Source organism: Jaculus jaculus, chromosome X, assembly GCF_020740685.1.
Source record: "Jaculus jaculus isolate mJacJac1 chromosome X, mJacJac1.mat.Y.cur, whole genome shotgun sequence".
Classification (NCBI taxonomy): domain Eukaryota; kingdom Metazoa; phylum Chordata; class Mammalia; order Rodentia; family Dipodidae; genus Jaculus; species Jaculus jaculus.
Window position 1 is genome coordinate 2906892 of NC_059125.1, and position 26613 is coordinate 2933504.

Sequence of the window (26613 nt, forward strand, 5' to 3'; positions counted from 1 at the left end):
TACCTATCTTTGCCCCCTCCTAAAGCCACCCTCCACTGAATCCTTTCTTCTTTTTGAAATTTTATTTATTTATTTATTTATGAGAGAGGGAGAGGGAGGGAGGGAGGGGCAGGCAGGCCGATAGAGGTGGAGATAGAGAATGGGCACACCAGGGTCTCTAGCTACTGTAAACGAACTCCAGATGCATGTGCCACTCGGTGCATCTGGCTTTACATGGGTACTGGGCAATCAAACCTAGGCCATTAGGCTTTGTAGGCAAGCTCCTTAACTGCTGAGCCATCTTTCCAGCCCACCCTTCTTCTTTTCAACTAGCCTCTTCTGTTTTGATGTTGTCAATTTTTCCCTTCTATTATAAAGGTCTAGTATAGATAGTGTCAGCCATGGTGAGGTCATGAATATAAAGGCCACTTTTGTGTCAGGAATACAGAATTGTTAGCACTTTTCTCCTTTCTTTGCTCATACATTCTTTCCACCACCTCTTCCACAATGGTCGTTGAGCCTTGGAGGGTGTGCTAGAGATGTTTCACTTCATGCTGAACACCCCACTATCTCACTTTTTCTCAGCACTATGTTGGGTATTTTTTTTCCATGATGGGTTTTGAGTCACCCAGTAGATACCACCATATGAAAAAAGAAGCTTCTCTAACCAAGAGTGAAAGTAGCATTAATATGTGGGCATAAGCATAAATATTTAGAGAGCAATTTGGTAGGCATAATATATCCATTTAGCCAGACAATAAGAGTAGTTTCCCCACTTGGGCTTATGGCATCCCAAGTGTTGCAGTCAGGTTCATATTGCTGGTAGTAATCACCCAACCAAGAGCAGCTTGTGGGAAAAAGAGGTTTATTTTGGCTTACAGGCTCTAGGGGAAGCTCCATAATGGCAGGGAAAATGATGGCATGAGCAGAGGGTGGCCATCACTCCCTGGCCAACATAAGGTGGACAATAGCAACAGGACAGTGTGCCAAACACTGGTATGGGGAAAGTGGCTATAACATCCATACGCCCACCCCCAAAAATACAATGCCTCCAGGAGGCTTTAATTTTCAGTTACCATCAGCCAGGGAACCTACCATCCAGAACACCTAAGTTTATGGGGGACACCTGAATCCAACTATCACACCAAGCCATAGGCTTTTGATTAAGTTTTCAATACCAGGTAGGAATTCCCTCCCATGGAGCAGGCAGGCCTCAAGCGTAATCACGGAGCATTTGCTTTTCCCCACAACAGACATGCACTATTGCACTAGGTGATACATTTGGTCTAGCTGGCTAGCCATAAAACTTAAAAGATCTACTGCTGGTTAAGACCTTTGATGACTTTTCTCCCTCAACAGACTGCATAGCTGTTTCCAGCAGCCTGACAGCTAGTCAACGGGAAAGAAGCTTCCAACTCAGGTCTAGCTTGATTTCTCAGTGACCTGTGCACAAGCATGTGGTGTCTTCTGCAGTAGGGTCTTACCAGCTAGTTCTGGTGGGCAACCAAGAGCCTTGGAAATAGCCTGAAATATTTTGGAAGCATTAGGGGCCACCCTGGCCAACAACTATCTTGAAGGTATCCTACCCCTGACAATGAAAATTTTAAAATAAGTATGGTTTCTGGGTACAACATTGTCTACTGTCACAAGATAGTTCTGCACAAATTTTCTCTTTTTAACATACATATTATTATCTAGTGAAAAGTAGGTTTCTATATGGCTTATTCATAAGATCTTAATTTTTTTTTGAGGCAAGCTCAACAGACTGGCTTTTTTATGTGGGGGGGGATGAATGAATGAGAGAGAATTAACACACCAGGGCCTCTAGCCACTACAGTTCAACTCCAGATGCGTGTACCCCCTTGTGCGCATGTGTGACCTTGTGTGCTTGCATCACTTTGTATGTCTGGCTTACGTGGGACCTGGAGAGTTGAACATGAGTCCTTAGGCTTTGCAGGCAAGTGCCTTAACTTCTAATCCATCTCTCCAGCCCAACATCTTTTTTTTTTTTTTTTTTTGGTTTTTCAAGGTAGGGTCTCACTCTAGCCCAGGCTGACCTGGAATTAACTATGTAGTCTCAGGGTGGCCTCGAACTCATGGCGATCCTCCTACCTCTGCCTCCCGAGTGCTGGGATTAAAGGCGTGCGCCACCACGCCCGGCTACAACATCTTAAATTTTGATTAATCCTCCTTCTGTCCTCTCCTCTCCTTCATCACTTCCCCTAATTCCATTTCACAATTCATAAGGACTGCATACTTGGGGAGGGGGAAAAGGATAGATATGATGGGGGCAGAAGAGGCTAAAATTTTTAAAAATAAGATTGGTTTTGAGTTCAGATATGAATTGACATTTTAAAAGCAACAGATTAAAGACAGTGAATGCAGATGACTCAGATATGTACACAAACCTATGACTTTACAGTTACTGAAAATAAATACACTATTTATGTTCAGTTGAAATTATTTGACTAGAGGGAGAATTCCACACGACAGGCCATGATCTAGGATAGAGTCCTGGAGATGGGAAGAAGAAGAGAGTACAGCTATCAAGGTTACCTCACAGACCTCAGGGATAGGGGATATATCTCTTTATGAACATTTTTCTTCTCCATGTGTCTATTTTGGTGTTTGTCATTGTCCCCGGTTATATTTTTCTCTGTGCAATTGTGCCTTTGTGCATAAGTGTCTCTGAGTGTGCATGCCTGTGTCTGTATGTCTGTGCCTCTATCTGTGGGCAGTTCTGTCTGTCCATTTGTGAGCATGTTTCTGTATCTTCCTGTGAATTTGTTTCTCATTCTGTATAAATGGGCTGCCTCAGGAACTCGCCAAGCAGAGCAGATGAGGCTGAGCCAGTGCCACTTTGGATTTCTGACCAATTACACTGGGGACTGACTGGAGGGGGAAGAAGGTATGGGGGAGCATGGTTGAATTTCATTATATGCTTGTATAAATATGTTCTTATGAAACTATACCATGTACAGTGAAATACACCAATTAAAAAGAGGGTGGCTACACCAGATGAAAATAGGCATGCCTCAAAATTGCACCCGGAGAATCAGTTTCCTCAAAGTCACATGATATCATCCTAGGGTGGGATATGTTGAAGACTTAGCTGGGAGTTTAGGCACGTTGTTTTTCGACTGTGACATGAGCTGTCCTGCAGGTTTCCTTGACACACCACATATCTGCTTCTCATTTTGCATCATATTCGTCCTTGCCCATCTCCGTGGGACATTCCCCAGAATTGTAAATGCTTCCTTTGGCTTTCTCTGATGCAGAATCCACTTCCCCGTGGGATATTATTATAGCTACTGCCAATTTTCACGTTCATGCTCAGTGTTGCAAAAGAGAGAATAAGGTAGTATGGATAGTGACTCAGAAACCTGGAGAGATAGCACTTATTTGATCTAGAATCTTCTTGAAATTAAAAAAAAAAAAGGCTGGCATTAGGCTGTTTGTACCTTATTTGATTGCTAGCATTCCTTTGGCCAGTCTTTGTCTATTACTTTTTTCCTTTGATTCTGCTTTGAGAGTCACAAAGATTTCAAAGCTGTTAGAGGTTACTGTTAACTTCCTTCAAAGATTTCCATTCAACCATTTGAGCTCATTTCTCCTAAAAGCACTCCCAAAAGAGGAATGGTCTTTTATCATTAGTAATAACACAAAGGACATTATCATTGATAATAATTTAAATAAGTTTTTTTATATCTACTGAAGGATTAATACTCAGAATACATAGATATATATACACATACATACATGCTAATATATATATATGTATATATATATACATATACATATATATATATATATATATATACATACATACATACATACATATAACTTTTAAACTTCAACTTCAAAAATAAAAGTTTGTGTGCACACATGAGAGAGGGAGGGAGGGAGAGAGAGAAAGGAAGGAAAGCTGAAAAGATGTGGGAAGATGGCTCAGTGATTAAATGCACTTGCTTGCAAATTCTGCCAGCCAGGGTTCAATTCACCAGCTACCCAAGTAAATCCAAGGCCAGAGGTTCTTCCCCTGAGTTATACCTCTGCAAATCAAAGCCACCCCAATGAGCCATCATCTCATTCCTTTAAGATTGACTATTTTGAAAAAGACAAAGGATGACAATGTTGATGAGGATATGGAGTAAAGGTAGGATATTGGTAGGACATATTGGTAGGAATGAAAATTAGCACAGCCATTATGGAAAACAACATGAAATTTCCTCTAAAAATTAAAAACAACTACCATATGGATCCAGCCATTCCCCTTCTGGGGGCATATCCAAAGGAAATGAAATCAGTATGTCAAAGAGACACCTATACTCTCTTGTTCATTACAGCACTATTCATAATAGCCAAGATATGGAACCAGCCTAAGTGTTCACCAACTGAATGCAAGAAAAAATGTGGTACATATATACAATGAAATATCACTCAGCTTTAAAAGAAAATGAAACTGTCATTTGTGACATTGTAAATGGAACTGGTGATCATTACTTTCAGTGAAGTCAGGCATGAAAAGACAAGCATTGCATGCAGTCACCCATACATGGAATATGAAAAGCTGATCTCATAGAAGTTAAGAGTTTAGTGTTGGTTTCCAAAGTCTGTGGAGAATGGGAGGCTGGAGAAAGGTTGATCACTACATACGCTGCAGCCAGATAGGAGCAGGAAGTTTCAGTGTGCCATTGCACAGAAATATGACTGTAATAGATAGTGATAACTTAAAAATATAGAGGGACAGGGAGATTGCACAGTGGTTAAAGTGCATGCTTGCGAAGCCTGCTTCCTGGGTTCCATTCACCAGCACTCATGTAAAGCCAGACATGCATCTGATGGTCATTTGTAGTGGCAAGAGACCCATATGTACACATCCATACACACATGTGCAAATAAGTAAAAACTTAAAGAAAGGATTTTGATGATTTTCTACAGGAACGATAAATGTTTGAGCAGATAGTGAACTTGATTACATGATAGGTACATGTATCAGAATGTCGCATAGTATCACATTACAAAGCAAGGTGGGCAGGGGATGTAGTACAGTGGTAGAAAACTTGTTTATCACATGTGAGGCCCTGAGGTTGATCTCCAGCACTACAAAAATAAAACCACAGAACAGGGTTCAAGAGATGGCTTAACTTTTAAGGCACTACCTGCAAAGCCTCAGGACCCACATTCAATTCCCCAGTACCTACATAGAGTTAGATGCACAAGATGTTGCATGCATCTGGAGTTCATTTGCAGTAGCTAGAGGCCCTGAGGTGCCCATTCTTTCTGTATTTCAATCTCTCTCCCTTTCCCTGTCTCTTTCTCTCAAGTAAATAAAATATTTTTAAAAACCCCACAAAACCAAAACATTCAAGGGTATTTTTTTCTGATTGTTTTCCTCTTCCCCCTTCTCTTTTGTTGATGTCATGAAAGCCTTTTTTCCTACCACTGATACAGATATTTTCCTTATTAAGTGTACATATTTCAGTTTCAAATTTGAAAGATGAAGACAACTCGAAATGAAAAAAACTGTGTCATCCTACCTTCTAGAGGTAACCATGGTTGAGAATTCACTTTCTAGCCAATTGTTTGACTTAACCCTAGTTATAAGTTTACTTTTCTACAAAAAGGGAACAAAGCCAGGTGTGGTGGTGCATGCCTTTAATCTCAGCACTCAGATGGCAGAAGTAGGAGGATCACGTGAATTTGAGGACACTGAGTCTACCTAATGAATTCCAGGTCAGCCTGGGCTAGAGCAAGACAATGCTTCAAGCCCCCTCCAAAAAGAGTACTAAACTGGAGGTGATGTGTTTTTTTATTTTTTGAAGCAGATTTGAGGTTTCTTAAAGTTCATTGCCCCCATTGTCTTCTCTTCCCCCTTCCACTGATCCTCTTATTTGTTATGGCTAGTAATAGGAGAAATTTTGTAATTATGTATATATACATATGCACACACATATATACATGTATACACATGCATTTGTGTGTATATACACACACATACATCTGTGGCAAAATATATAAAATGGCAACCAATTTTAAAATGTGACTTGTCTTCAGTGGTAATGTGTATGCATGTATGCATGTGTGCATGTGAAGGCCAAGAGTTAACACTGGGTAGCTTCTTCAGTCATCATTCACCTTATTTTTTTGAGACAGAGCCTTACAGTGAACCTAGAGCTCACTAGTTTAGCTAGACAAATTAGTCAACAAGAACCCTGTCTTTGCCTTCCTGGCATTGGGATTACAGGCATGTGCTGCTACATCTGGCTTATTTGTGGATTCTGGGGATCTGAACTCAAGTCCTTATCCTTATGTAGAAACAAGTTTTCTTTTACATATTTATTTAATTTTTATTATTATTGTTGTTGTTGTTGTTGTTTTGCTTTGTTTTTTCAAGGTAGGGTCTCACTCTGGTTTAGGCTGACCTGGAATTCACCATGCAGTCTCAGGGTGGCCTCCAACTCACTGTGATCCTCCTACCTCTGCCTCCTGAGTGCTGGGATTAAAGGCATGTGCCACTATGCTTGGCTTGATTTTTTTGGTTTTTTGAGGTAGGGTCTCACTCTAGCTCAGGCTGACCTGGAATTCACTATCTAGTCTTAGGGTGGCCTCAAACTCACGGTTATCCTCCTACCTCTGCCTCCCGAGTGCTGGGATTAAAGGTGTGTGCCACCACGCCAACCTTGATTTTTAAAAATACTTTGTTTATTTGAAAGGCAGGGGGCTGGAGAGATGGCTTAGGGGTTAAGCACTTGCCTGTGAAGCCTAAGGACCCTGATTCGAGGCTAGATTCCCCAGGACCCATGTTAGCCAGATGCACAAGGGGTGCATGCGTCTGGAGTTTGTTTGCAGTGGCTGAAGGTCCTGGCGCACCCATTCTCTTTCTTTCTCTATCTGGCTCTTTCTCTCTCTGTCTGCTGCTTTCAAATAAATAAATAAAAATGAACAAAGAAAATTTAAAAAATAAAGGTAGGGAGAGAGGTAGGGGGAGACAGAAAGAGAGAAAGACACAAAGAGAATGAGAATGAATAAATGAATATGAGCACCCCAGGCTCATTTACCACTGCACATTAACTCCAGACACATGTGTCATTTTGTGCATTTGGCTTTACGTGGGTACTGGGGAATCAAACCCTGGCCATCAGACTTTGCAAGCAAGTGCCTTTTAACTACTGAACTCTCTCCAACCTCACCCTTTACAGACTTTAAAAAATTATAGGCTTTTACTCATAGGCAAAAGAGCTAGAAGCAGAATTGGGCTATTGAGATTGGAGAAGAGACTAGACTTCAGTGTGTTGCTGCTACAGTCTATAGTTGTATTCTTAGTATCCTCAAGGCTCTGAGGGCCCCTTCCCACTCTCAGCAGAGGACTTTGAAAGCACATTAACCTGCCTCCTAGTCTTACAAAGAATAAATTGTGGACTTTTCCTTTAAAAACATTTGCAGTTACTTCCTAGATAAATGACTGTAAGTAGAGCGTCTGAATTGAGAGTCACTTCCTTCCTGTCTCCAATGTAAGAACATACAAGGAACAAAATTGTAGACTTTGAGCTCTGGTTTTATAAATGTGTGGTATTGGATGGCTTATTTGTCATTAAGAAATATGCCATACTGATTAGAGAGAAAATCCAGAGTTAAAGCCAATGACTATATTAAATTTGAACACTTTTTTTTTTTTTTGAGAGAGAGGGAATGAAGTAACTGGTGCATCAGGGCCTCCAGCCACTATAATCGAACTCCATACACATGTGCTACCTTGTGCATATGTGTGATCTTGCACATGCATCACTTTGTGTGTCTGGCTTATGCAGGATCTGGGGAGTTGAACATGGGTCCTTAGACTTTGCAGACTAGTGCTTAAACCGCTAAGCCATCTCTCCAGCCCAAGTTTGGACATCTTTTTAAATTAGGGGTTTTGTTTATTACTGTAGTACTCAAGCCAGAATGTAAGAGTTCAGTTGTGTGGCTTATTAGAACACATTGTATTAAAAATCTTCTACTTAAGAAATGAATGATGGGTGCTGTGCATTTTGGGCACTGTATGTTATTTGTAAAGTCAGTCTTATACAGGGACCCACAGCTTTTGCCTATGCCTAGAACATGGTTAAGATGTTTTACCTTTTTGCTTTCTAGGTGATGCTAAATCAACAATAATATTGTTTTGAAAGGGAACAAAAGCATGACATAACTATTTGCAATGAGAATGTAATGCAGCTTTACATAATACCATTCAATATAATTTTACAAGCAAAATGAGAACTTCTTTGTAGTTAATAAGATAATTCACTGTTTCCAGAAAGGAAACTTTCCATAGGCTAACAAGAATCTTTTCAACCTGGTTTTGGCAGCCATATCTAGTCTATTCTTTGGGGGGGGGGCGGTCAGGGTGGATGTAGAAATGTCTTTAATTAATTAATGATATCTAGGGAGAAAGCTTATGTGGTAGCTTGCCTTGCAAACAGGAGGACCAGAGCTTGATCCCTAGTACCCATGTAGTACACCATGCCAAGCATGGTGGCACATGTGTAATCCCAGAACTGGGGAGACAGATAAATGAATCCCTGGAGCTCACTAGCCAGCAAGTAAAGCCTGAATGATGAGCTCTAGGCAGTGAGAGATCCTGGGTCAAAGAAGGTGGAAGACATTCCTAAAGATAATGCCCAAAGCTGTCCTCTGGCCTCCACATTGCACACACATGTACCCACAAACATGCATTCACATATATGCACACAGAAATAACTAATGTGTACACATATATTGACTCATCAGACCATAGGATAACTACTAAGGTAGAATTAGAGAGCAGTGTTAGGTAATTATAACCTTTCTATTGTGGACATCTGTTTTATGTCATCAATTCAGCATGTTCTATTTCTTCCAAATAATAGGTATCTCAAATAAATATTTTGTATTTTTAAAAATTATATTTTTATTTATTTGTAAGCAGAGAGAAAGAGAGACAGAGAGAATGGGCATGCCAGGGCCTCCAGCTGCTGCAGATGAACTTGAGATGCATGTGGCACTCTGTGCATCTGGCTTTATATGGGTACTGGGGAATTGAACCTTGGTCATTAGGCTTTGCAGGTAGGTGCTGATAAGCCATTTCTCCAGCCTAAAATTTTGCGCTTTTGTTCAAAGAGAACAGAAGATCCTCTGCCCACAGTGCAGGGCATGGAACCCAAAGCCTTCCACTTGCTAGTAAGAGCTCTAGTACTAAGCCACATCTGCAGCACAAGGACCCAGTTCTTTGTCTTGATAAGCTCCAGGATAAGTGCCAGCTGACATTGCTCAGGTGTCCAGGAATGTCCTTGGTACATGCCATTTGGTTGTGTGGTACAGTCAGTTACATCAGGTGGATTTGAGCTTTACCTGAAGTGATTTTAGGGGCTGTGAACAACATGGATTGAATTCAGACTTCTCATTTGTAAGATGGTGTGTGAATTTGTACACTGATGCTATTAAATTTTGTTTAACCCCAAATATTGTTGTGTGCTTAACCTGTCAGAAAACCTTAAAGTACTTAAATGGTATTTAAGCTTTTGATAGTGCTGACCAAAGTAGTTATAGCTGACTGGCTCAAGTGGACATAGAATGGTAAGATAGCTGAGGAGGATAATAAGTCTTGCCTGCGATTACATTCATGTGTGTTTTGGGCTGGGAAGAAATCTCATTTGCAGCTGGTATGTATTTTGCATGTCTGTGTTGTGTATTTCAGTGTGGTTGATTGGAAAAATTGACATTGTCATGAAGTATTATTATCAATACATGCTCTTATGTGTGACCTAAAACCACTCTGCATTTCCATTTGTCAGGCTTCCCAGTGTGCCCTGTGTTCAGAGCAAATTGAGCTTCAACTTAAAAAGCCCCACCAAATCTCTGTCTGGGCTGAAACTAAGCTATGGGGCTGGTGTGGGGGCAGGGAGAAAGGTTGATCATTACAGGACAAGGACAAGTTGAAAAAATTGTGCTGTGTCACAACCAGTTAATTATTGCAGCTTCCCAGCATGTGTGGAAGGAGAAAGGAGAATACCATCAGTAGTGATTATTTTCCTTCATGATTCTTTTCACCTGCTATTTATTTATTCCAGGGAGGAGAGATTATCAGAGGCTGACTTAAAAAAAAATGTCAGCGTTGCAGAAGCATGCTGTGTCTGCCTTTCAGGCCTTGTGTGGTGTGGGTGGGGCAGGGCTGGCATGAAACTTTTAGATCTATTTTTAAGCTTTGAGGACAAATTTTATAAATATGAGCTGCTACTGCTTCTTTTGAAAAAAAACTTCACTTTTTTTTTTACCCTAAAAATAGTTTCCTGGGAAAAAGTTTATGAATTGTTTATTAAAGGAACACTTAGGAATTCAGCTGAGTGTGCTTTCTTATAAATTAAAAAAAAAAAACACCTCACAGCTAGAATGTGGCTTCTTGGGAAATATATATAATTTCTGAGACTTTAAAGCCAATGTTGAAGTGGAAGAAAATTCGGAACTTTTTTCTTTTGACCTCATCATTTCATACACTCCAAATTCTAGACTGTTTTAAAAACCAAGTTGGCATGTTGTCCTTTTAGAAAGACATCCCTGGGGCTGGAGAGATGGCTGAACGGTTAAGCTCTTGCCTGTGAAGCCTAAGGACCCTGGTTCAAGGCTCGATTCCCCAGGACCCACGTTAGCCAGATGCACAAGGGGGCGCACGCGTCTGCAGTTTATTTGCAGTGGCTGGAAGCCCTGGCATGCCCATTCTCTCTCCTCTCTCTCTCTCTTACTCAAATAAATAAATAAAAATGAACAAAAAAATTAAAAAAAAAAAGAAAGACATCCCTGATTCCTTTGTGGTAAAATGAGTGGTCTAGCTTCTGTTCTTAAAAGTACCCCTAGCCACACCTATATATCTCCTGTATCACTCTGTATTATGTAATAATAATTGCTGCATTTAGTTAATGTATGTTAGACATTGTGATAAACTTGATTAATGTATTATTTTGTTATTATATACCTTTGAGTTGGGTTATAGAATAATTCTCATTTTGTGAGACTGATGTACTACCTACTTGTGCTAAAAAGGCTCCTTGAATTATTCTCATTTTAAAGATGAAGCAGTAGTAGACTGAATAATCGTTTCCCAATATATTCAGCTCCAAATCTCCAAAGATGGAGCATATGTGGCTAAAGGGACTTTGCGGATATAATGAAGATAAAGCTTGCAAGATAGATTATCATAACATGAATTCTTCTAAGAAGGGGGCACACAGGATTATATCAAATTAAAACTTATGTAAAATAAAGAACCTAATTAACAGAGCGTAAAGGTAACCTATGTCATGGCAACATTTTCAAATTGTATATCTGATAAGAGGTTAGCATCTAGAATATGTAAAGAATTTGTACAAGTTAACAATAAAAAACAACCTGGGGGAGGGCTGGAGTGATTGCTTAGTGGTTAAGGCACTTGCCTGGGAAGTCTAAGGACCCTGGTTCAATTCCCCAGTACCCATTTAAGCTAGATGTACAATGTGGCACATGTGTCTGAAGTTCATTTGCAGTGGCTGGAGGCCCTGGCATACCCATTCTCTCCTTCTGCCTCTCTAGCTCTTTTTCTCTCAAATAAATAAATAAATAAAATATTTTTAAAAACATACAACCTGGTTAGAAAAGATGGGTCTTCAGCCCGGCACAGTGGCACTTGCTTGTAATCCCAGTACTTTGGAGGAGGAGTTAAAAGGATCAGGAGTTCAATCTCCCTTTTGGCTACAAAGCAAGTTCAAGGCCATCTTGGGTTATATAATGAGAAACTCTGTCAATATACAAAACAAAAGAAAAGATAGTTTTTCAAACAAAGTGTAAAAGTCCCATAAGTATATGTCTTGATGTTCAATATGACTAATTACATACCCCTATTTGCTCTAATTTTCCATCTTCCCATTTCCCTATAACCCTCTGCTCCTTCCCCACCCCCCCCAGTTCCTATTTACTGACCTTTAACCTGGGTAGTCCTGAGTGGTCTGACTTCCATGTTTCAAAACCTGTTTTCCACATAAGTAGAATGTTTACTCTGATACTAGTCTGCCTTACAGATGGATTCTGTGCAGCTCGGGAAAGAGGGTCATAGTTGTGACTGATGGAGAAGATGGATGCATTGTTAAGTGGAAGAAAATGAGATGTAAAACACACCTTAAATGAGGTCATTTGTGTTTTTTTTAGAAAAGGAATCCAGATACAGTGGCAGTTGCCTATAATTCCAGCCACAAAGTAGGCCAGGACAAGAAGGCTGCAAATTTAAGCCTAGCCTGAACAACATAGTGAGACCTCATCTCAGAAAACAAAATAGGGAGGGCTGGAGAGATTGCTTAGTGGTTAAGGTGCTTGCCTGTGAAGCCTGAAGACCAAGGATCGACTTTCCAGATCCCATGTTAGCCAGATGCACAAAAGTGAGGCAAGTGTGTGGAGTTCCATTGCAGTGGTTGAGACCCTGGCATGCCAAGTCTCTCTCTCACTCTCTCTCTAAAATTATATATATATATATTAGGGCTGGAAAAATGGCCTAACAGTTAAGGTTCTTTTCTGCAAAGCCAAAGAATGTAGGTTTGATTCCCACATAAGCGAAATGAACAAGGTGGCTGGAGGCCATGGAGCACCCACATTCTCTGTCTCTCACTCTCTCTTTCAAATGAATAAATAAAACAAAAATTAAAAAAAAAAAAAACAGGTCTGGGATGGTGGTGCATGCTTGTGATCCTACACTTGGGAGGCTGAGGCAAGAGAATGGTGAGTTTGAAGTCAGTTTGTACTACACAGTGAGTTTGAGGCCAGTCTGAGTCGCCTGTCTCAGAAACAAACAAAACAAAAACTCCTCTGTCACTACTGCTACCATGAACACATGCATACACTTACATAACTCATTAATGGATGCCAGGGGAAAAGGAATGGGATTTCCTGGGGAATAGGTGCTTTAATCCTCTTTTTCTATTCAACTTGATTTATCCTTTGGAACAAGCATATATAGTTTTAAAATTATTATTAACTTTTGGGGTGGTTTTACATACATATGTATATGCTCACAGTTTGCTAGGTCATATAGTGCTAAAAGACGTATATGTATGAGGAGGCAGTCATTCCTGTTCTATCCATGGCTTCTAGGACTTGAAACTATTTCTGAGTAGTATTATGTGCTGCTATGCCCTGTTGGCTGATTTGAGATATTATCTGTGGAATGTTAATGGCTGGTAGCTGAGGATTTAGCTCACTCCTTCTGTATCCAGCCTCTGTATAATGCTCCTCAGGTTCTGCTATAATCTGTATTTAATGTTTTCATTAAAGTGGCAGTGCTAATGTTGAGTAATGAAGCAGGAATATACTATAATTAATTTCCTCATATAACTTTTAATTTTCCCTGGAGATAATAACTCTCTTGTTTGTTGACATGTGCTTATACCTTGAACTGAACATCTCTATAAAATAAAATGCCTCTTCATACAAAAATATCTCTCTCTCTCTCTCTCTCTCTCTCTCTCTCTCTGTCTCTCTCTACTGGAAAAATGCCAGAGGCTTTGAGAATCTTCCAACTCCTGCTCTGCCTTGAATTGGTTGCTTTATAAGGGGCTGCCCAGCTGTCAGCCAGGGGTTCCTGTCCCCTCACTCATATTGACTGTCCTTAGTCCAGTGTCCTCCTCTTTTTTGCTTTTCTTACTTCGATGGAATGACACCCACCTCCAGTAGCCTTTTGAGAGAGAATGCATGGAAATACATTTTTGCGATCTCTATGAGACTCACTGGGTTAGAAGTTGTATTCTATAAAGTTCTCTCTCTCTTTCTGTGTGTGTGTGTTTGTGTGTGTGTGTGTGAACATGCGTGCATGCACACCAGAGAACAACTTCAGGTGCCATTCTTAAGGTGCCATCCACCTTTTTATCCCCAAAATAGGGTCTTACTCTAGCCTAGGCTGACCTGGAACTCACTCTGTAGCCCCAGGCTGACCTTGAACACACAGTCATCCCCCTACCCCTGCCTTCCGAGCGCTGGGATTAAAGGCATGTGCCACCACACCCTGACTCATCTACCTTTTTTTGAGACAGGATCTCCCACTGACCTGCAACTTACTAATTAGGCTAGATTGACTGGCCCATGAGCCCCTGGGATCCTCTTGCCTTTACCACCCTAACACACTGGGACTACAAGCATGTTACCATGCCTAGATTTTAAAATTTTGGATCTGGAGATTGAACTCAGGTCCTCATTTTTGCAAGGCGAGCATTTTATAGACTGAGCTATCTCCCCAGCTTAGATTTTCCCTTTCCATATTTAACCGCCTGCCATACAGTACCTACCTGGCCTATGTTTGTTGACAGATGGGATTCTCTTACCTACTAGTGGACCCCCAAGAATTCTGGGCCACAGAGGCTACGTGTTCTCTTCCAAGATGTCCTTGGATCTTCAAAACATCTCAGTACCCCATTTTATAACGTACAAAATCAAAGCAGAGGGGTTACCATGTCAGCAGTATCAGAGCCAGAACTTGAACTTGTCAGCTGCTATTACCCAGCTGCTGCCTTTCCAAACCTAGCTGATCCTTACTGGAGAAATACCACTGTGCTAAGTGCCAAATGCAATGCCTTGGCTGCAGACTGAGTCTAATTCTAGGGTCACACTTGTGTGTGTTTCTGAATAGCTTCTAGTTCCTGACAACATCAGCTCCAGTTAGCAACCCTTTGTTAAAAGTTGTTGACTGTGCACATGTGTACATGTGCAGGTGAGCCAAGGAGAGATTGATTTACAGTTATGCTTTGAGCTCCTTGTGATAATGAAGATGCTCTGCCTGTCATTTGTATAAGCTCAGTGTGATTGTTTTTATTGCTATAGTATTGGGTTTCAAGCAGCGCCTTTTCTGATGTAAACTGTCTCATTACTTAGGAGTTTGCTTTGAATGTGCAGTTTAGCATTTGATCTTTTTGTTAGCCAAAGTCAGGTGACCACACAGAGTAATCAGATTAACGTGCCTTTTCTCTCTCTTACTGAAACAGTATAAAATCCAGTATTGTGCTGGCACATACTTTCCTTAGATTAATGATCTTAGAGTCACTGTGTGGAAATTTGCATAGCTCCCTACAGCTCTGAGAAATGAAAATGCCCAGCTGTCTAAAAGCTTTAATCAGGAAATGAGCATGAAATGGCATTGTTTTGTCACGGGCTTGGAATAATTTATTCTTGACAATCGAGTTATTCTGGATGGAAATGTATATAAACATATTCTCTCAACAACCAGGAAACAGGGGCTTTTTGGTTGGTAAAAATCCAAGCATTTCTTTACTTGGGAGTGGCTTTCACATCACTGGCTCTCAAGCTAGTCACTGCTGGCAGTTTATGCTGTAGTCATTTTCCTTTTCTCTTCTCTTTGAAATGACGGTTTATGGAGAAAGAGAAAAGTAGGAAAACAGGATCAGGGAGCAGCATACATACTGTATGGGAAGAAAGCATGGTGTGAAGGATAGGAATGGGGCCCCAGCTATAGGGTCCACAGCTATAGGGTCCACTGGGCCAACCCTCACAAGCTACTTCTTGCCTGCATGTTTCTATTTTCTTGGCACTCATTTTCCATGTCTGTCAAAAAGAGATAATAATGGTCCCTACCTCTTACAAGGTTGTGATCATTTAATGTGTTGTTTCATGTAAAATCTCAGAACAGTACATTTCTCATAGTATATTTTTAATGATTGTAAGCTTATTCCATACTTTTAGAAAACCAAAACATGAAGATTGCATACAATTTTGTTTGTGTTTAAAAGATCCTAATGCAATGGCTTTGGCTGCATCCACTACGGCATGGACATCCCCCCAGGGGGCTCCCTTCTTCAACCGGCAGGATGGATGCAGATCTTGAGGAGAGAATCAGCCCATTACACCTCAACAGGGCCCCAACTGAAACCTAGAATAATTGGGGAAATGTGCAAGAGTGCTGCTTTCTTGGTGAGCCTGGTATCAGCACAAGGGTGAATGAGGTAGACACAAAGGACACTCAGCTTCTACCAAATCAGATATCAGAGACACGAGGGCTCCCAACCCTTCATCACTGAAGTAGGCCTAAAATGAACCCAACATAGCTCAGGGAAATTTGCAGAAGAGGGGATGGAAAGATTGTTAGAGTCACATGTTGGGACATTATGCACAGAGACATTGCCTCTTCCTCATAACTAATGGCTAACCCCACAATGCACGACCCACATTCCGCAATGAAGAGGGTCCTTGTGGAGGTGTGAAGACAGCGAGGAGGATAATGATACTACCAATGTGGTTGTATACACACTGTATGCATAACTCATGATAAATAAATAAACAAATAAAACTTATATATACCATTAAAAAAATAAAAGATCCTAATGCATTTAGGTTTTTTTTTAAAATTCAGTTATTAGTCTTAGAAGCAATTATGACTGTAAAACTTGACACTGACTTATATAGATATGGTACTTCCACTTATATCTGGCACATAATAGGCACTGAAACATTTGTTAAAAGAACACTAGAAGCTAGGCATAGTGACAGATATCTGTAATCCCACTCAGCACTCAGGAGGGAGAAGGATGGTGAGTTTCAGGCCAACCTGAGCAACATGATGAGATGCTGTCTCAAAGCCTTGCTCCATAGTTAAATATTTTTTTTATGTTCATGTGAAATGTAGGAGTTTGCTTCATTATTAAGTAAAAAATATATATCAGTTAAAAAAAATGGGGCTGAACAAGTAAGGGTGCTGTTTTTGTGATGAGCTAGGTACCAGCACAAGGGTGAAGGAGATCAACACAGAGAACAATCAACTCCTACTAAATCAGATATCCCAAGACCCAGAGGCCCCCAACACCTCATCACTGAAGCAGACCAAAAATGCACCCAACATGGCTCAGGGAAATTTTGCGGAAGAGGGGCCGGGAAGAATGTCAGAGCCACACATTGGATCATGATATGCAGAGACATTTATCCTACCCATAACTGTGGGCTAACTCCAGAATTCATGACCCATGTACCTCAACAAGGAGGGGCCAGAGAGAGGGGGGAGGACATGGATGAGCCTAACAATGGTACCAAATTCACTGTATTTGCTGAGTTCAAACTAGTTAATTAAAAAAAAAAACATGGGGCTGGAAAGATGGCTTAGCAGTTAAAACACTTGCCTGAAAACCTAACAACCTGGGTTCATTTTCCCCAGTACCCAGTTAATGCAGATACACAAAGTGGCACATGGGTCTGGCCTTTGTTTGCAGTGGTTAGAAGGCCTGGCACACCCCCTATACTTATTCTCATTCTTTCTCTGCTTGCAAATTAATAAATAAAAATATATTTTAAAAATGAGTCTTTGGTCAAAATGCTGAAAATAAGTAACTGTTGAACACTCAGCCTTAAATGGAATCTCTGTATTATCCCCTTCAAGGATCATTAAACATCAGAGTAGAGATGATTGAAATAATTTGTGAGCTGGAGAGAGGGGTAGAGTGTTATGGAATGCTGTCTTCCAGGCATGACAGCCATTGCACTCTTAAACTCTTAGCAAATATGATTACCTTCTCAAAACTGGCATAAGATTGGGCCTGTCAACATTCTGCCATTGAGTATGAAGGGGCTGTGCTCCTTCCTGAGAATTTATGGGCAGTTAAAGGTTGCTAGGTAGGAGGGCTTCATGGACTTCTGAGGATCTATAGGCAGATAATGGTTTCTGGTCAAAAGACATTTTCTTCAGTGGTTTAGATACATGTACATTGCCCATGCTCATGTAAAGAACTCCTCAAACATGCTCATGTGAGAAACCCTAATTAAACTCATTGGGTCACCAAAAAAACCAACCAAACAAACAAACAAAAAACCAGGAGTGGTGGCACACACCTTTAATCCCAGCACTTGGGAGACAGAGGTAGGAGGATTACCGTGAGTTTGAGTCTACCCTCAGACTCATAGTGAATTCTAGGTCAGCCTGAGCTAGAGTGAGACCCTACCTCAAAAAACCAAAAAAAAGAAAAAAGAAAAGAAAAGAAAACCAAAAAAAACCCCCAAAACATGAAAGACAAATTATGAAGAGAAAGGGCATTAGTGGGAATGGGGGGAATAAAAGAAGGGCATAGCAGCTCAGCAGTTCCCAAATTTTAGATTTGTGGTCGTACTTTGGATATAGAATGTCCCCTCATGTTGTGATTAAACCTCCTACTTAGTTGCCAGCTGGTGGAATCTTTTGGAGGTAGAACCTTACTGGAGAAGGTATGTCACTGTGGACAGGTAATATACCCCAGACCCAAGCCCAGTGCATGGACTACTTCTTTACTGCTAATGAGGAGATGTGATCCAGCTTCCTGCTCAGGTCTGCCGTGCTTTTTCTGCCATTATGGGCTTCCCCTTGAAATGGTTAGATGAAATAAACCCTTTCCTCCCATGAGCTGCTTCTGGTCAGGTCTTTTGTTCCAGCAATGAGACTGTAACTGTGACAGGGTTACTCTTTCATGGAGTAGGTATGATGTTATTTTTTCCCAAAAGAGTCTTATTATTATTAAGTAGAAACTTTGTATGGATACATCATGTGTTAGTACCATCATTTCCTTCCTCCAAGCCTCCATTCCACTGAGTGGGAAAAGTGCCCATACATTGAGCTTATTTTGAAATTGTATAATTAATCTTTTGGAGCATAATTAATCAATGCAAATTGTTTAGCTCTTGTTGCATTCTGGGCACTCAAGCAAGCTGGATTCCACCCATGACAAAACTATAAATAATATTTAATGTTGCATCATTATTTGCATGCTATTTTTAATTGTTGTTACGCCACTAGTTATACTTGCAATTTGGGAATCTTGAGTGGGGGATGGTGGTGCATACCTGTATGTAATGACAGCACTTGGGAGGCCCAAGTGATGTGCATAGCCAAACTCTTGTTTCAAAACACACTAAGAAGCAAACATCATGAATTTTGTGTGATAGAGTTGAGAAAACAACTGATTATCAGACCTGACCTGATTTTTGTCACATTCTAGTTTTTCTATCTCCTTGCTTGAGGAAGTATAAGGACTGCAGAGTTTTCTGTAAACATTTGTATATATTAGCACTTAACTGTTGTTTCCATAACCAGGAGCATTGAAATCTGTAAAACTATCAGCAGATGGTTAAGGATGTGGCTCAGAAGTAAATGCCTGTGTAGCATGAGTGAGGCCTTGGGTTTGATCTCCAACACTTAGGAAAAAAAGAAAAGAAATGATACAAGAATTCCTAATGGTATAGACAAACTTGTTGAGAGCAGTGTCAATTTCTTTGTAGAAAAAAAAAAAAGTAGCAATCTATAGTCTAGGAAGCACTAAGCCTTTCTATCATTTATTTTTTAATTAAAAATGTGAATATCTATTACAAACAAATTATACTGGTTAAGAAAGACAAACTACATGGTTTTCCTGTCCTTTTGCCATGCTGTTTCCCTCCCTGGAGGCAACCTTAGTTTTCAGTTTGTTTATGTGGGTTCTATATCACACATCAAAGCAGGTACACAGGTTCATCCAAATGCCAGCACACATTCTTGCAGTTTTGGACCCAGCAATATGTCTTGACCATTGTCCTTTTTGGTATATACAGACTGGCTTCATTGCTCAAAGCATGAATGTATGGTCACTTACAACCAGCTCTCTACTGCCACATAGTTATGTTCTTTTAATCTTTCATTAATTTAAGCAATACCATATCAATTACTTTTTTAAGATTTATTTTTATTTTTGTTTATTTATTAGAGATAGAGAGAGGGGTGAGAGGGTGGCAGGGGTGGGGAGAGAGAGAATGGGTGCTCCAGGGCCTCTAGCCAGCGCAAACGAACTCCAGATGCACGCACCTCCATGTGCATCTGGCTTATGTGGGACCTGGAGAATCAAATCTGTGTCCTTAGGCTTTGCAGGCAAGTGCCTTAACTGCTAAGCTATTCCTCTAGCTCCTTGTCATTTACCCTTGTGCATATACCACTTTGCACATGTGCAAGTATATTTGTAGTTTAAATTCCTAGAAGTGGAAATACTGAGTTAAAAGGCGTAGGCATTTACATTTATGATAGATAATTGCCACATTGCTTCCCACAGAGATTGTACTGATTTATGCTCTCATTAAGAAAAACGAGGGGCTCTTTTCCTTTGCGTTCTTGCCAACATTCTATTATCAGTCTTTTGTGTTGTTTCCAACCTCCCCAATAAAAATATCTCATTTTAATTAAAATTATGTCCATTCCTGTCTAGACTGTCAACTTCTTTGGAGTTTTGTACTCGCTGTTCTTCACAGCCCTCATTCTTTGAGTGGATACTAGCTGTGTGCCAGGCACAGAGCTACGTGCTGTGAAAACAGAGCTAGTATCCCAAGAAAGCCAGACCCCAGTGCAAGGACATGTGTAAACGTTATTGTAATATTGTAGCTAGATGCTACAGTTTTAGATATGGGGAAATGGTTGGAATAATTTGAGTAAAATTTGGCCCCTTTTCATGTTTTGAATGATTTGTCTTTTTTTGTGAACTGTACTATTTTTGTTTGGGTTATTAATATTTTTGCTAATACTTTGTAGAAGCAGTTCTCTTTCTGAAATAGACAACATTCCCCCAGTTTGCCTTTTTGTCTTAGTTGCTGAGCTTTTTGCTTTTGTTTTTGCACTGTTGTAGTTACAGTCTTCTGCCCTTTTTTTTTGTGGTATCTCCATTCTTTGTCAGTGTCAAATTGCCTTCCTCATTCTGAGATTGGAAAATATTATTTCACATTTTCTTGTGCTTTTCAGTTATATTTTAAATGAATATATTTGAGTATCTAATATTCATAGTCAGATAAATGTGACTTGTTTAATAATGATTGACTCTGTAAATTTTCTTACTCATATCACCTTATTAACTACAGTTTTTAAAAAATATTTTGTTTATTTGAGAGGCAGATAGATGATAGGTAGGTAGGTAGATAGATGGATGGATGGATGGATGAATGGATGGATGATAGAGTGAATGAACATACCAGGGCCATAAGCTGTGGCAAACAAACTCTAGATGCATGTACCACCTTGTGCATCTGGCTTATGTGGGTCCTGGGTAATCGAATCTGGATCCTTTGGCTTTACAGCCAAGTGCCTTAACTGATAAGCCATGTCTCCAGCCCTTAACTACAGGTTTTAATTTTTATTGTTTTTGGGTATATACATATATATATGTATATATATGCACACACACACACACATATATGTGTGTGTGTGTGTGTGTGCATATGTGCATGTTCATGTGGAGGCCAGAAGACAACCTTGGGTGTTATTTCTCAGGAACATCATCTCCCTTTTTTGAGAAAAAGTCTTTCATTGGTCTGTGGCATATAGCTCACCAAATAGGCTAGACTGGCTAGCCAGTGAGCCCCAGGGACCTGCCTGTCTCTGTTTCCCTAGTGCTGGGACTATGAATGCATGCTACCAAGCCTGGGATTCTTTTTTTAAATTTTTATTTATTTGTAGGCAGAGAGATATAGAGATAGAAGAGAGACAGTCAGAGAGAATAGATGTGCCAGGTTCTCCAGCTGCTGCAAACAAACTCCAGATTCATGTGCTACTTTGTGCATCTGGACTTACATGGGTATTGGGGAATAAAACCTGGGTTGTTAGACTTTGCAGGCAAGTGCCTTAACTGCTGAACCATCTCTTCAGCTCCAAGCCTGGAATTTTTTATGTAGGGTCTGAGAATTGAACTCGGGTCCTCATACTTGCACACATGATAATGACTCTTAAGCTAGATCTGCATCCTGTGAAGTGAGAAATTAAGGGTGATTCAATGAATCCTACTTGTATCTCAGTAGGGATGGCTTAGATCTTATGTTGACTTGGCTTTGGGTGAACTGAACAACCCCTCCCCATCTATGAGTTGTTGTTTTGCCCATAACCCTCTACTGGATTGTCTGTTAATTTGACAAATGTGTATTATGTGCCCACCAAAGCATGTCTAAACATTTGGTTGGTATTTATATCTTTTGATCCAGTGGTAATCATCCTGTGTGTCTGTGAACAAAAGAAAAGGTACTGGATGTCATGCAGGTCATTGTGCTACATGTCACGAAATGATGCTATGTCTTCATGATAGAAGCTAGCCCATCACATCTTTGCTCCATATCTAGAACTTTCTATGTCCACACTTTTGGCAGTGTTCGTTGCTGTCCTATAGGTCAAGAGCTTCTTGCTCATTGTCTCATGCACTTGTTATTTGTCTGCCTGGGTTATCAGTGGTTCTCAGGAGGTAATAATGAAATATTTGGTATTGCAAATATGCAGCTGAAAGATTGATATAGAAACAAGGCAGAAAGTATCCTATTACTTTTAAATTTTTCCCTTGTTAGCTTTTTGCTGAAAATGTCCTTGATATATTTATAATTACATGTCAAAGCTCTTTTCTAAGTGGCAACATATTTTGTAAATACAAGAAAGTCGTTGTGGTATGAGACATCACCATGGTTATGTTATGTAATTTTCAGGGAAGTTTATGAAATATTTCAAGTACATAATAAATACCAATGTGCCTATCATTATGTCTTATCAGATCCTCATATCTTGTGCACATGTGAGTGCGCGCACTCTCTCTCTCCATACACACACACACACACACACACACACACACACACACACACACACACAATTTCCCTTCACAATGTTCTTTAATGAATTTAGTGTATTTTGTGGTTTGATAGCATGAATATTTTCTTTTATGTACATATGATCTTAATGAAACAGACTCTTCCAGATCCATCTGAAGCTCCCCACTCTTCTTGATCTTTTGCCTGGCTCTCCTCAGCTGTTCTGAGACAGATTAGTCTTTTGTTTCTTTTCACTTTCTTTTTTTTATTAGTTATGGACATACTTAGTTTGGAAACCCCATGTGTTGGTACCATCCTTTCCCTCATCCCTGCCCATTTTCCAAAGGGGCCCTCCTCACTGGGGTCGTAGGTTATCCCTGTGAAGATTGTGGGTTATGTGTTGTGGGAGCAGCAATCAGACAGTGGAGAGAGGCAGTGCCTCTGGGCATGATGTGTATTTAGTGAAGGAAGCCAAATGCTAGGAAAGCTGTACACTCGGACAACACACTGGCAGGGTGGATGCTCCTCAGAGTTCCCTTTTGTGTGGTGAGGAGGAAGGTACACGTGTGGGGAGTAATGTGCTAGTTCTAGGATTCTGTGTGCATTCAGACCCCTGTCTTTCAGTCCATTTGGTGTAAGGGTTTGTTTGTAGTAATTTCCTTCTATCTCCAGCCTGTGGTAATTTTGTAGAATGGTTTTCCATGAAGGGCACAGCTGTGATCCCAGAGCCATGTCAGGCTCAAAAGCAAGTGTTTGCTCTAGGAAGAGACTAGAATTAAAGGCAAGCGGACCAGTGATTTGCCTGTTTTCCCAGGTTTGGTGGCACGCATTCATAGTCCCAGCACTAGGGAAACGGAGACAGACAGGTCCCTGAGGCTCACTGGCTAGCTACATAAGGCTGCAATGGGTCCCCATAGCTCAGCCCTTCTTATGCATGGGGAAGTCCCAATACTTACCTTCTGAGTAGGTTAGGGGGTGCCAAGGTCCCACTAGTGTCCTTGACATCAGCTTGCCCCATTTGCGGTAGTATTGGTGCTGGAAGTGAAGGAATTGTTGCAAGATAGAAAGAAATCAGTCAGTATGGAGAACGAGGATCCACTAAGCTGATTTAATAAAGAAGATGAGGTATTTCTTTGCTAACTTACCCAATTCACTGTGTCTGGCCTAGTGTGACCATCCGTTAACTTAATGTTTATGCTGAAAAGCTTTCCACCATCTGAGATGAGTCTTAAACTATCCAAGTGTTTGATTGTCATGTTTCTGGGCCTCAAAGACAAAATATTAGCCCATTTAAATTTAAAAAAGATCTGGCTTTGGGCTGGAGAGATGGCTTAGCGGTTAAGCGCTTGCCTGTGAAGCCTAAGGATCCCGGTTCGCGGCTCGGTTCCCCAGGTCCCACATTAGCCAGATGCACAAGGGGGCGCACGCATCTGGAGTTCGTTTGCAGAGGCTGGAAACCCTGGGGCGCCCATTCTCTCTCTCTCCCTCTATCTGTCTTTCTCTCTGTGTCTGTCGCTCTCAAATAAATAAATAAATAATTTAAAAAAAGATCTGGCTTCTAGTTTAAGCATTTATGTTGTTTTCTTAAATTGAAATAACTGATAATAATGTGTAGAGGTCTTAGAAGTGTACATTTGCATTTTTGGTATGTGTATGCCTATGTAACTATCACCAAGATGAAATTATAGAATCTTTATCCTCCCAGCACATTCTCTCCTACCCTTCTCCCCACCTCCATGGCAGTACCTCCCCAAAGATGACTGCTGTTCTGAGATCTCTCACCAGTAATTAGTTTTGCCTGTTGGTAAACTTCACATTAATGAAATTGTACAGTATGTAATCTCTTGCATCTATTTTCTTTCACTCAAAATGATTATTGTTAGGTTTATCTGTGTAGTTATGTGTAGTTTTTTTTTAAGTTTCACTTACTATTAAATAATGATAGTAAGCATTAATTTGTATACTACTCTCCAGTTCATTATTTTTTTTTCCTGAAGATACCTCTGAGGGCACATTTAAAGTTGCTGCGAGATTCCAAGCATTTCTCCAAGGTCACACTCCTAATAAATTAAAGCTGAAATTCGTTCTGGTTTCTGACTTACAGTATTATTCTCTTCACTCAGCATGAAGCTTGTGTATTACCTGTGTTATGAGTGGTAGAAGAAGTGAAGGATGAAAATAAGGAGGGGCCTCTCAACTTGGAGTTTACTTGGCATTTTACCATGTAGTGTTTTGCTTAGTGACTGCCCAACTTAACTGAAAAGTCAAGCCAGCCAATCCCCAGCTCTTGAATACTGTGTAATGGATGCAGGGGAGGGAGGAGCAGTCAGCCACATCCAGGCAGTTCAGCTTATTGGAAAGCCAACTATTTTAGTTTAGCACCCAGTTGCGTACAGATCATGTGTTAGCCCAACAAGCTTACTGTTTGCAGGTCCTGAAATATGCCATGGAGAATTTTTGCTGCACTTACGCTGTCAAGGCTGTTTTGCCTCTAAATATGGGTCAACCATTTTGGCTGTGTTCAGCCTATTGCCTCTGAGAAGTAAGAATAGTGTGAGAAGTTCTCCATTTCCTTCTGTCAGTGGTCCTTGAGACTTTGTAGCTCAAGCATCCTTGTATTATCAATATCTTGTTAATGATCCCAGTTTTATTACTCATGCCAAATTTCCATTGTTAAGGCACAAGATCTGAGGTGGAGAAGCTGTATTTCCTTTTCTGCCTCAAGAGCTTTTCTGATAGGCTGTGTCTTCCGTACTTAAAAAAAAAAATTGTGTGTGGTGTGCATGTGCCTTTGTATATGTGTATGGATACATGTATCTGGGATTGTATGTGAAGGCCAGAAGTCAATGTCAGGTATCTTTCTCAATTACTTTGCATATGATTCTTGGTAGCAGAATTTCTTGATGAACTTAGAGCTTACCAATTGGCTAGACCAGCTAGCTTCCCAGGAAGCCTCAGAGATCCTCCTGTCACTGCCTCCCCAGTGCTAGGATTACAGGCATGTACCATCATACCTGGCATTTTACATGGGTGCTGAGGATCTGAACCCAGGTCTTCTTCCTTGTATGACAAACACTTTACACAATGAGCCATCTCCCCAACCCCTATACTGTTTTTAAGTGATACTGTCACTGCTGACTTTTACATGTACACATGTGTATATGAATTTCCTAAAGCCCTGGTGACTCCCTGTTCTGGGCCAGCATGTAGCCTTTACCACTGAGATAATAGTAACTAGGTTCTAAACAAATGGGCTTAGTTGTCAAAGCACTGTGGTTGAGAGTGAGGGCTTAGTAACTCCTCTGGGAAACCCAGAGTTCTGCAAAATTGGATCAGAACCTCGGAGAGCTCCAGATGGTAGCGCCATAGGAGTTGCCTTAGTATCAAGTGCACCTCTTGCAGGAACGAGCTCTTTTGTGTTTGTAGTAAGAGACTTAACGATTTGAGCCTAGATCCTCTGGGGCTTATGGGAAAAGAGATACATTGAATCCCTGAAGCATTCAGGGAAGTTTTGGTCCTCATTGGAGCCACAGGCAGAATGTTTCAAGTGCTCTCCATAGCCATGACATTGGGTCTTCTGGGACCATGAGATGTAGCAGGACAGCTGTGGTTTACGTTCATGGCTGACTCTGAGTCTTTTCACCTTTGTTCCTGTGTCTGCTCTTGCATCCTGACTATGTCTCACTCTTCTCATGATAAAAATATATGTCTGACAAAATCTAGTTTTGTCCTGACAGTGTTATTGGGAAGAGGAACAAGGGGGAAAATATCTGTGAAGGCACCTTGCAAGTGTAAGGTTGTGTTGTTGGCAACCTCACCACCCATTTTTAGAGCACTCTGATAAGAACCTAGGACATCAAAATTCAGTAAAAGTAAGATATTGGCCAACTTGCATTTGCATGGTAATTGGTGCCATGGGGGCAGCATACATGTCAGATATTTTTAGCCAGAAGCAGCCACAGGGACTTGCAGCTTGCTGTGATTTGAGTCATTTTTAAATGAAAGAGTCTGGCCTGTGTGGTCTTTTAGAAGCAACTGGAGATTTCAGTAGAGGGATGACAAGAG

General features: G+C 40.6%; 1 protein-coding gene across 5 annotated transcripts in view; it reads left to right on the top strand.

Annotated features, from left to right (window-relative positions):
• The window catches only part of Sh3kbp1 (SH3 domain containing kinase binding protein 1), a 446513-nt gene that overhangs the window by 134703 nt on the left and 285197 nt on the right, over nucleotides 1-26613 (top strand). The gene's annotated exons all lie outside the window — the stretch shown is intronic.